General features: G+C 32.4%; 1 long non-coding RNA gene across 3 annotated transcripts in view; it reads right to left on the reverse strand.

Annotated features, from left to right (window-relative positions):
* Positions 1–1,557: 1,557 nt before the first annotated feature.
* LOC311436287 overlaps positions 1,558–12,708 on the reverse strand; it is an 83,664-nt gene continuing 72,513 nt past the window's right edge. For all 3 annotated transcript variants that reach the window (XR_014692721.1, XR_014692722.1, XR_014692723.1), the window contains exons 3-4: positions 5,014–5,205; positions 1,558–3,329 (exon numbers count right to left, since the gene is read on the reverse strand). This is a non-coding gene — a long non-coding RNA (uncharacterized lncRNA). The remainder of the gene's footprint in view (positions 3,330–5,013; positions 5,206–12,708) is intronic.

The raw sequence follows: 12,708 nt of genomic DNA on the forward strand, positions 1-12,708 counted from the left end.
ATTCAATACTTAAAATTAAAACTACTAAACCATTCTGATAACTGTAAATTTCTAAAACAAGGATAACCCAGATTTCAGCCATCCCATGTTGTCATTTCTTACATTAAAGACATTTGCCTATTTAAAACATGTGCCTAAAATGGATGGCATTCATGTCTATATATAGGAGTAAACTAAAGTAACCACTTATCCGCATTTTTCTATCTTTTCAGAGCTAGTCGCAAACATACATGCATACAACTTGGAACAAATGATCTGGTAAGTATTACCCATGGCCAGCTGTTTCAAAGGTTGTGGGTTCAAATTCTTGCTACAGTATGACCTGTGAGATCACAGCTAATTCAAACACTACCTGTGCTTCAAATACAATGTATGGTTTTCAGACAATTCTCACCTTTAACATGAAATAAGGGAAAAATCACTATGTTAAAATAAAATTACTTTTAATAATGATATAGTTTCATAATAGGTCAGATTTTAGCCAATCATGAGAAATCAACAAAATGTTATGTGCAAGTATTGAAAGGACTGACCACTGAGAGGTTAGGGCTTTTTGCCAGGTTGATAAAGTGATACAGATTAATGGCAATTCCTTCATCTACTACTCAATTCTGGTATGAGACCAATGCACGTGATATATTAGAAATGCATGAAAGAACAAATTTTATGCATATTCAAAACAAAGAGAACATGAACATCCCACTAAGAATAGGTAAAAATGACTTTTAAAGGGTCAAGAATTAAATAAAGGCTCCAGATTAAGACTGAGACACAATAGCAAGGTATTCAGGAAGGCTGGAAAAAAAAAAAAAAAAAAGTTTGCTTTACTTATTCTATTCTTAGTGTGATCCTTCTGATGACTTAGAAGGGAGAGATTCAAAGAACTGCTACTTTCTTGAAAGAATGGAATAGTACTCTTTGAAAACATTTGTATAAGCTGTACACTATCACCAGCGTACTCTCACTTTTGCCCTAATTCCTTCATTTCAACCCAGGGAAATCCTTAATTTACAAACCCAGGGAAGCGAGCTGTATCCTATTCTAGAAGGCAAAGGTCAACAAAAATGTATCAAGCCATCACTGCAAACTAGGCAACATGACCCCACCCCAACCTGGTTTTCCCCATTATCTCTATTTCTACTACCTCAGCAACAAAGTCACTCTATTCTTCTTCTTCTGTAAGGTGATTTGGAGCATATGGTAAATAAGCTTCCTGTGCCGTATTTTTGTGTTAGTGTTAATTAAAGCAAATAACATGAAATATGCTATATGTTGAAGAAGAAATTAATCAACTTCCTCTTACCATCAAGCCCAACATACTTGTATTTTTCTACTATTCTCAATATTTTGGTTTTCAGAAGTTCAAATCACTTTAGTGTAGCTGAAAAGCATCCAGAAAACTTCTGTTCTTCTAAAGGATCTTCTCTCATATCTTACTATAAGTTCCTCTTTCCTTCTCCGATCCCCCAGGAGAAGGCTGAGACAAAACGAATAGTCTTTTAAAAAATGTCTTCAATATTTGAATATTTGGAAGGAGTACAATGAAGCGGGCAAGAAGCAAATGTAGGATGTCTTTATCTGGTATCATTTAAGCTTTACAATTACAAGAACAGAAGTTCATAAAAATCAGAGTTGCAAATGGCTTGCATTAATTTTCCATATGTTCCACAGGAATCTAATGCATATGGAAAAAACTAAAGAGGTACTCTTTCTTAGAGCAATTCAAAGGTGATCTTTTCTACTCTTTGGACAGGTAAATGGAGTGAATAAACATAACATTTACATAACAGTGTAATGAGAGGAGCAGGTGCATAATACATCAGCAAGGACAATATTTCTTTCTTCAGTGTCTAATGGGTGGATTATTCCATTATAAATAACAATAAGTACACAGATTACTCCAGACACTATGTATTTAATGCAGTAATAAACATTCCTAAAGGCCCCTGAGTTAACTGGAAAGATTGCAAAATAATCTGTTCATTTTTTATCCTTCCATTTGAACTTCCTACATAAAGAAGAATGATTTATACAATCCTTTGTGATAATGTTTTGTTAAAGCAAACGTATGCTACAACAATCTGTATCTAGCTTTTTTTCATTTGCACATTTAAGGCTGTATGGACCAGACTAAGCTCTCCTAATTCAGTAGCTGAAAGCGTTTCTTGCTCTTTCACATTATCAGATCCCAGCATGTCAAAAATTATTTTTACAAAAAGACTGCATAGTTTCCCCAGCTCTAATTGCAGTGTTACAGGGTAAGGTTGGCTTTTGAACACTCGTATTTAAATGGATACATGCAGATAAAATTATATGCATGTATTTGACAACAGTATGCAACTTGAAATTTGCCAACAATGTTCAAAATTTAATACAAGCATGAGAAAGGTGTTGCAATTAAGCAAAATAACAGCAGAATGTTGATGATAAATTGAACGACACACTGAAACTATTATAGACATTTTAATTACACTTTTTTTTTTCTGCAAATGAGTGACCTTAATAATCTCTTTTTCTCCTAAGTCCATGCTATAAGCAAACAGAACTGCAGAGAACAACTATGTTTCAGAAAGACTATTACTGATATTTCATGTTTGATGACATCAATCTACTTAACAGTCGAAAAGAGATTTATAGATGAACTCCAATAATTTCTGTAATTGGTATTCATATGTTCTAGTTCAGATGGATTATTGTTAGAATGATAGGCAGCTAACATTAAATGTCAAATTAACATGAAATATAAAGATGGCAATATGTTGAAATTTATATAACATACTTTGGGATGAAAAGGCTATCCAAAAACTGGTCCTTAAGGAGTAGCAATATCTACTTAATTTAGCAGAAAATATTTGGATCCTTTATGCCAAATATCTAATTTTACTAATGTAAATTAGTATCTGCTACTCAGTAAAATATTGTACGCTAAACACAGACCAGAAAGACTTACTACACAATGGCTGTCACTGAACATATCATGAACTAAATATCATAAATATATAAAAAATACAGAACACATTTGGCTATTAACCTTCCCCAATTATTTCTAGATGTAAGGCATTTACCAGAACAGAATACTCGTTACCAGTAAATTTATCTCTTGATCTAACAACAGTATTTGTTGCATTAAAGCACACAGATGCTTTATATTGGATTACAGTGAGAAAAGCCTTCTGAAGGAAGGTGAGAGAGTACCACTGAAAGATTATTTATAGACACATAAACAAACATATATATACGTACATATACACATGTGTATTTGCGACGCACCTTTGGAGAGGAGTTTGTTACAAGTCATGAATTGCTACATAATTTTGTTTACGATTTTCCTAGGGAAAAAAAAATAAAAATAAAAATTGTTGTTTGTTTGTTTGTTTGTTTTTTTGGTTTTGAAAAGAATAAAACTTCTGAACCATGAAATAAACTAGTCAGCCAGAACAGGAAATCCAAAATAGATCAGTAGGTCTGGCTTCCACATAGGATACAAAAGATCAAATTTAACAGTTGGAAGCAAGAACATCCCACATCAAAAGCAAATATCATTATCATGAGGCTACTTAATTGCTTGGGATAACAGTTTATTCCCTGACTCAACTACCAGCTATTTCAGTTCATTTCTCAACCATTGCCAATGAAAATAATATTTCTGAGATGAAAAGGACAACAAAAATTAATACCACCAAAATTAACTAGAAGTAAAGAAATATTTATTCTCTGTCTCTCAAGAAATAATATTATTTTGATTATGGCTACTAAAGCAGATAATTGATGCATGCAAAACTTAATTGTTCAAATATTGATTAGAATATAAATAGAAAAATCGTGAGAATCACTTAAAAACAAACAAACAAAAACAAAAAAAACACATGATTTTCCAGTTTGAGTAAATTATTGAAATTCTCTTCTATCCTGAGCTGGACCTACCTGTATCTAAATACTATAGTTTACCTATGAAAAATATTTTGCTTTTTCTTCCTCCATTTTAAACTCAGTTATTGTTTTTGTCATATAATTTAAATTAAAAAAAAAAAAAAAAAAAAAAAAAGAAAGTAATATGTTACTAAAATATTTCGGAACTATTGTCATTTAAGTTCAAAACACATGCTTCGTAATTGACTAAAACACCAGAAGAAAACATTTTCATGTTACTGTTTGCTATTGCAGGATTAATTCAGAATTATCAATTTCATGTTCACTTTATCCGTAATTTGCCATATACTATGTTTAAGCTAGGCTATTTTTAGAAATAATCAGACCTATTTTCACCAGCATCAGTCATAGTTTGTCATTATCAATGAGGCCTTTGCTCGAGATTAGTTTCTATGGAAACCACCACTGACATTATTGACATGTGTCACAGCTTTTTTTTTATATATAAAAAATGACTAGTTTTCTTTGCTCCTTTTTTTTTTTTTTTTTTTTTTTTTTTTAAATACTTTATGAACGTGGCAAAAAAAAACAGTAAAAAAAAATCCTGCTATCATTCTCAAAGGTCCAATCTACTGTGAAAGTAAAGAGTACATATACCAAACAATTTCTCAGGAAAACGTTTTACTTTTGGAAATGACATCAACCAGAGGAAGTATTACAAAAACAGCAGCTGAAAGAACCAATTCGCAGCTAGAACACACTCAAATCACATTCAATGCTGCAATAAGCAAGATGTCAAGAAACACACAAAAAAAGTAAGATTAACTATTACAGTACAGTATTTAAAGGGAATTTAACTACTGATAGATAATATTACTTGGGCAATACACTGTATTACCCTGCTGAAAATCTGTCAGATTGTAGAAATATCAGATTTATTATTTTTTTTTTAATTCAATAAACCAACTACAAATTAAAATAGACTATGTTAGGTGTGCAATCATTAAAGATGGCATGGTGCCTGATCCCTCAAAATGAAAGCTATTACATAAATGTCTACAGTGGAGTTATTTCCAGTATACTAGGAAAAAAAAATAAAAAATCATAGGATTTTTCAATTACTTAGACAAATTCTTTTCCTACCTTGTTCAAGGTACAACAAAGCTCTTCCCTCTGAAGACAGGAGTTCCAGAGCAAGTGTCAAAATAATTTTGGTCAGTAAAACAAAAGTATTTTTCCTAGATTATGCCTCCTTCCTGAAGTAAGGCTAGAATTTTCATATCCATTGGGAATACGTGGTAGCAACCAGTTCTCAAGCATAACTGCCAGCAAGATCTGCATCAGGATGGGAAAAGAAAAGAAGGACAGAGCAGAAAATACATTCCTTAGAACTATGTGCTGATTGACTGCAACTCAACAAGTTCAATATTGCAGCTTAAAGTGTCACCTAATGAAGTGCTAGAAAGAGCAATCAGAAAATGGTTTCTTTAAAACCTACATGGGTATATCCACTGAGGTTGGGAAAAAAGAATTATAGAATTTTGAGAAACAATGAAGTTCAAAGAATGACTGTATCTACTCCATTGTATACATTGTATACAATGACTGTATCTACTCCACTGGTAGAAGAATGTACAATCTGAAATATGCAGTAGGACTAGATGATAGAGCTCTTTTCCAACCTGAATATTCTATGATCCTGTGGTATTACACGCTCTGTATATAAGGAAATACTAAAAGCTTATTTCTCCAAAGAAATTTGGTGCTGTTTCTTTAGTTGCACATCTTAAAAGGATAGAAATTAGCATATTCCTGACCTCCTGTTCTCAAAAAAAAAAAAAAAAGCCATGCAAAAATCAAATTCAGAATATTTAGTAGAAAATGTATGGATCATATATTAGTTATTACTTGAAAAGCAGATGATTAATAAAGCCTAAGGCTCTTCTCTTCATTCTCCACAGAAAAAGGTGCTTCATAAATTTGCTTCATAAATTTATCTATTCATCACTTAAGAAGGATTTTCAAAATTTACAGTAAACCTCAATATGAAAAGAAAAACAATTCTGATGAAAACATAAGACACGTCACATCAAATCCAGTCCATTTTCATTCAATTTCACAAACAAAAAGCATGAAATTCCAAGAACTTATAGAAATATTTTCTTAAATGCATAGCAAAGTAAATGAAGGACTTACACATCTGTTAAGGAACAGAAGGTGAAAAACAACCCCAGTTCTGGAAAAGATAATGGAAGTTCTGCCAGCTGTCTTGGCACAAAGACAGCTACTTAAATCTATTGCTAAATGTTTTAAGATTTTTGCTAAGGCATCCCTTCCTAATTTGGTGTAAACACAAAGGAATAAAGATAAATAATAGAAAATTCAGATTATGCAGACAGTGTAAAATAGAACAAGAAAAATACCTCCTAAGTCTCCGAGTGCAGGAGTAAACCAACTTTCCAAAGCAGGAATAGTCATTTTAAAGTATCTGCTTACAATCTCAGATGTCCCAACAGTCTGAACAGTAATATTCTAGATGAGACAAGATCACGTTAAACCAAATAATTATTATTTTTTTTACTGTTTATCACGTGCAAACTGCATCACATATGATTTTGTGCAAAACAGATAGAAGAGAAAAAAAAAGACAAACATACCCATATGAAAGCATACCTGATACCTTGCTATGAACTTATATTGCTGACAACAAATTAATAACATTGACAAATGTTATTAAAGCTCTGTGCAAATCTTACAAAAAGTTTCCCCCCTCACTCCCCACAACTGAAAAGATTTAACCACGTTTTCTGTCAACACAGTGTACATAGTCAATACAAGACAGTCCTAGAAAGTTACTGTTGGGTGCTAATATCTGGATCACAAAATTCTACTCCTTTGATAAACAAACCAAAAAAGCTCTTTCTTAAAATACTTCCTACAAATGTGAACTCAAACCATACCTCACATAGTCCTTCATGGAAATGTAAAATAAATAAATAAATAAATATATATATATATATGTATTATAACATATAATATATATTATATATTATAATATAATATATATATTATATATGTTATAATATATATTATATTACATATATGTAATATTATATATATATTATATGTAATATATATATACATACACACACGTATATATGCACCAATCTCTTACCTAAAATGTATATTGTACCTAAAATGAATATTGTGAGATAATCACAATTGACTGAATAAAATAAAAATGCATGAATATCATTTCATATCCTCTCCACCAAAAGTCTTCTTACTTCTGTCCAATTTTATTGGAATTTTATTTACTCAAGAAAGGAAAATACAAGAAACATCTGTATTTGTATTTCTATTGATATGAAAAACAAGAAAATACTCAAGCAAATAAATGTGCTTAACAATCTGAATACTTTTTCTTTGCAAGTTCGACTGTCATTAGAACCCAGAGAAGACAGATCTCTTGAGTAAGATGGCTTCAGGAAATACGATTGCTTACTGAAGTATACTTAGGGTATGGCAACATCCAAACTAGACTATAACAGAACACATCTGCTGAAAAACAGAAGTGTTTTTTTTTTTCACCTCTAACTCAAAATCTTCAGAGTCCAAGTTTAAAAAAAACAAAACAACAACCTTCATCCTCACTGAACAGATATAAACACAATGGATATGGCATGGCAGAATGTTAGCATTTACAGGAAGTCAGGATAGTGGGCTGTTTTGTTTTGTTTTGTTTGTTTGTTTGTTTTTTAAATCAACTTAATTAATTCAGCAAAGGGACTACTCACTTTCCATTGTTCTAGGAGAGCTGTATTAATAAAAATAACTTTTGACAGACCATGGACTTCTTGTATTGTCCACAATCATACCACACATCACCTCTGCTCGTAATTATTTTAGTCATTTTATCACGCTATTTAAACAGAGCCTTCATTAACTGCAATCAAATACTTTCCAGGAAGATCATATTGTAGTATTTGTTCTCTACTTATCCCAAACAACATAAGCTATGAACTGGACTGAGGAAGTTTTCATTAAATCCTGGATTAATTTTCAAACATCTTCAGAGCAGGAGTGTGTGTGCATGCACATGTGTATGCATACGTGCATCTATTTAATAGAAGCTGTTATTATTAAATGCAATGTGTATTCAGATCCCATATAATTTTCATAATACATCATAATTACTACCAAAATGGACTCTTACCAGAATTAGAAAGCATACTTGCACAGGTAAACAAAAAAAATGCAATTTTTTCAAACACACAAACTGATTTAATCTGAATAGTCAGCTAACTAGCTTTAGTTCACATTAAACAAAAGAGAAATAATATGTAATTCCCATTATGTCTTATTTGTACTCTTTTAGATGCAAATTAATAGACTATGAAAATGTTTAGACCAAGTCCGTTGTGTTAGAATAGATACAACAGCCTCAGGCACTGCTGCTCATTATGTTGATCTAAGTCATAGTGTGCTTTAATGATGGGTTGGGAAATCCATTTCGTCTGAAGTGCACAACCTGAGGTTATATTTAATGGGATACATTCTAATACAGTCTGCCTCTGCGTGATATTGGTTTTCATGGGAGACAGATTTTTTTTTCACTGGAGAAAAAAATACACTAAGGAGGAATAACAGAAGACTACAACAACCTAGTCTACAAGAAGGCATGTTATTACTTAAGAGGAGGCTCAGGAGATCCGGTTTCGTGTCTTATTGAAACAGTATTGTTGCATATATCTGTATTTTCCAAGCTTTAACTTTGGACCTGGTGTGTTATCCAGCCCAAAATGAGAAGGCAGGGTTAATTCAGATAGTTTTCCTATACATTTTGAACTATGGTAGCTTTCTACAAAATCCGCAAAATATTGCTGCACACAGATAAGATATGAGGACAGAACAAATAAGTGTTCTGTCTAAGGACACATTGGTTTCAAGTAAATTACTTAATTTACCTACGATGCTATTATTGTTGTATTGCTTTTCTGCTTCTATTCACACTACTACCATCTTTCCTCCGCTACTTAGTCTTTAATTCCAGTTATATCTCATCTTCAAGTATCATGAGACTTATCTCTTCAAATATCCCCAATACTCAGATATTGCTTGTTTCAAGATGTACAAAATTCAGGATGTATTCCCCTCAACTCTTCTTTTATAAAATATTTTTTTCCTCCTGATCCAGATTGAAATATATCTACTGATTTGTTCTGTGGAAATTTCATTTGTTGTGTTATGTCACTTTCAAAAATAATAAGGAAATTTAATTCATATAGGAGTAATTCATCATTATCATTTTACCTAGCCTTCTGTGAGACAAAGAATCTATTGTACATTCCCAGAATTTCCATCATATACAAGTCGATGAGAAAACTTGAAGAAAAAAATAAATATAAAAATAAACCTAAAAGCACACATGCAAAAAACAAACAACAAAAACAAAAAACACTAAGTCATTATTATAGCAAGGACACTAAAACATTATGTACTTATGTAAGAAGACGGTTTTATAGTTCTGTCTCCTCTGAACAGAAACATAACACTACTATCATCTCACATTTCTCTTCCTTTTATTTCATTTGAATCTGCTTTAAAGGTGAAATGGAAGGCAAGAATGAAGAGAGGCAGCAGAGTGGAAAAAGGAAAATTGAAAGTAGACAAGAGGGTTTTTTTTCTAATCTTGATAAAATGTGGAAGAGTGTATGGGAAACGACAAAAAGTTTTCATTCCTCTACATCAATATGATAAAAGTACAGTCCATGACCATTCTGCCCTTTCCTCCTCTTTTGGGAAGAGGAGCCTCACCATCCTGTATTCAAGGCAGAATAGGAAACTGTCAACTGGCTTCGAGAAATTCAAAACAATAGGAGCAAAAAATGTTTTATGGCTATTGACAACAGCCCAACAAACTAAATGTAAACTGAGATGCCAATAACTGACCACAGTCTAACTGAAACACAGCGCTGCGATCTGCCTCGAAGCCACTACAGAAAATTTTTCCCTTTGCTAGAAGGGAATGATACACATTCATTTATTTTATTTACCTCTTTTATTTTTTTCCTAAGCCAGGCCCAAGAGGTGTGAAAAACTGCCTATTCATTCAGGTTAAACACATCAGGAGAGTCTACAGCGGTGGCATAACTGTTTGATGCAGAAATAAAATCTACACAGCTCTACTGTTAGAAAACTCCATACCTTATCCTTTGCTTCCACTTATTTTCTTTTAAATGAATACATAACTACTTACATAAAAGAAAACAAAACAATGTGACCACATAAAGCATGACTCCCAAAACCAGGGAAAAAGAACAGACAGCTACTCTTGTTAAGTTTTGTATGTATCCCTTAATACCCAATAGAAAGTCATTCAAATGTCCTGATAATTATACTTCTGAGAATTACAGAGAATATAAAAATAAGTAACATTTAACATTCAGATCTTTGAGGACAAATATTTGACTAACAATCGTCTCCTTCCGTAAGACAGTAGAAAAACAGAACACTATAGAACAGCAAAAATATTTGGAATGCTCCTTAAAATATCATATCCTGTCACGTGTTGGAATGAATTAACTTCATACACCTACCTTCATACCTGAAGTCAGGAAAAGCTAATGAATTTAACTTAATATGCTAAAAAAATAAAAGTACACTTGTCTCTAAAAATGATGCTACTTTTTTTTTTTTTTAACAAATATTTGAATTTCTTTGTGTAGAAAACCTGGATGTCACTAGCAAAGATTTATTTACTTTCGATTGCTCTTATTATGCTACAATCTGTTAAGTTTCAGAAAACAGTATTCTGATGTTTATTTTAAAATCAAAATGGATTATACTAGTTAAATTGATTCAGAAAACAAAACAAAACCAAAAAAAAAGAAACAAAACAAAACAAACAAACAAAAAAACAACACACACCCCTTGTTCAATGGGTACTTCACTAAAAGCACATTTTATGCTGGATGTCTTCCTTGTCAAGTAACATCAGTAGCTTGTATAAAACTTACCACTTTGCCAAGAAATACATTGTGCATCAACATATAAAACACACACACACAGAAACAGCAACCCACCTTCCCCTCACAAAAGGACTGTATCACAACTTGTGTACCCCAGTCTATGAGTAAGGCCCATCTGAAGAAGGTTTCATAGCAGCACAGTGTCAGACACCCACAAATAACATGCCCTGCAACCAGAAACAAGCAAGAGGGTTGCAGCATTCCTCTTCCTAGCTACCATACACAAACTTTTTAGCTTCCTGTCATGTTTTCAAATAGAAAACTGATGAAGCTGTACTCATTTAGTTACCTCCAATAATTTTATGAAATGTATATTCAACTGTATCAGTAGGGATAATTTTCTTATTCATTGTATTCTCTATTGAACGTTTGTTGTTGTTGTTTAAAACAGCCTAGCTCCTACCTAGCAAACTGTCAGTATTCTTTATATCTATCCTACCTACTCTGACAAAACTTATTGTCTTGAATAATGTATCATCATTTCTGAAACAAATCTCCATTCCTCATTCCACGTGTTGTCAAATTCCTTTTCACAGCTTTGTTCATACATTTTATTTCAACACTACAGACTGAATAAATTTCCTCCCTCTCATTTCCTCTGCTTTTCTCCTTTTTTTTTTTTTAATACTCAGTTTCCTTCACCCTTTTTAGCAGCAGTTCATTTTTGATACCCGCTTAGTCTGTCATTCCTGTCCTTTTTGCTCTCTGCTTGACACTTCTCAGATTAACTTCATTACCAAATCCTGCAAAACTTTAGTCTTGTGCCACTGATGATAATGCTTGAAACAGATTTCTATTCTGCTGCTCTCAAGAGCAGAACAGCAGAATGTCTGAACGGCAACACTGAAATACATTGAAGAGTCCATACTCAGGGTAATCATTTCAACAAACTGTAGCCCCTGCAGGTGAAGAGGTGACTTTTTTTTTTTTTTTTTTTTTTTTAATAGATGTTACACTTTGTGAATAATTCCTGTATTTGTCTTAAACAATATTGCATATTTAATCTCCCAATATTTTGCAGATGCCTATCAAAATATCCATAAGAAAAATGCACACAAGTGTCTTTTCTTTGGTGAAAACCAGTGTGAACTTCAGACAGCCCAAAGCTTCCATACAAGATTTACAAAGTGCAGAACTGATTCTCCATAACCAGCAAAAACCTTTCAGCAGACAGGTGCATCTAGCAACACTCAAGTTACGAGACTGAAGCCAGAAGTATCAGGGGAATGCAAAGATTTAATCTAGAAGTCTTTGGATGTAGCATTTCCATTTTTCTTCAGATAAATTGTAAGTAGGAAATTTAGGGACATTTCATAAAAATGATCATTCAAATAACTATTTATATGTGTTTTTCCATGACTGAAAGACAATCATAGCAGATACATATATATACACACAAGAAAGACTGTAGGGTTAGGATATTAAACAGGTATACTTTCATTCCTTCGTATTAATTAAAAAAAGTCATTATTTTTGCTATACTCTTATTTCTTGCATTGGATGACACATCTAACTGGCCATGGAAGGTTCAGGACAAATAAAATTTACTGTGTTATTAGTAGCACTATTGCAACCTACAAAACAAAATTGAGGAATTCCCATAGTGGTTTTTTTCCATATATATATATATATTTTTTTTTTTCATAACAGGGTATACACATCTCTCTAGTGCTGTAGAACCTGGCTTTATCCCATCACAAAGACATTTTATGACTACACGTGGAGTAATCAGCAGGAAAAGAATGCTTAATAGTTTACAGACTGTTATGAAAGGTTTTAATAAAACAAGAGAATCAATGAGACTTTA

The sequence above is a fragment of the Aythya ferina genome, assembly GCF_964211825.1.
Source record: "Aythya ferina genome assembly, chromosome: 4".
Taxonomy (NCBI): Eukaryota; Metazoa; Chordata; class Aves; order Anseriformes; family Anatidae; genus Aythya; species Aythya ferina.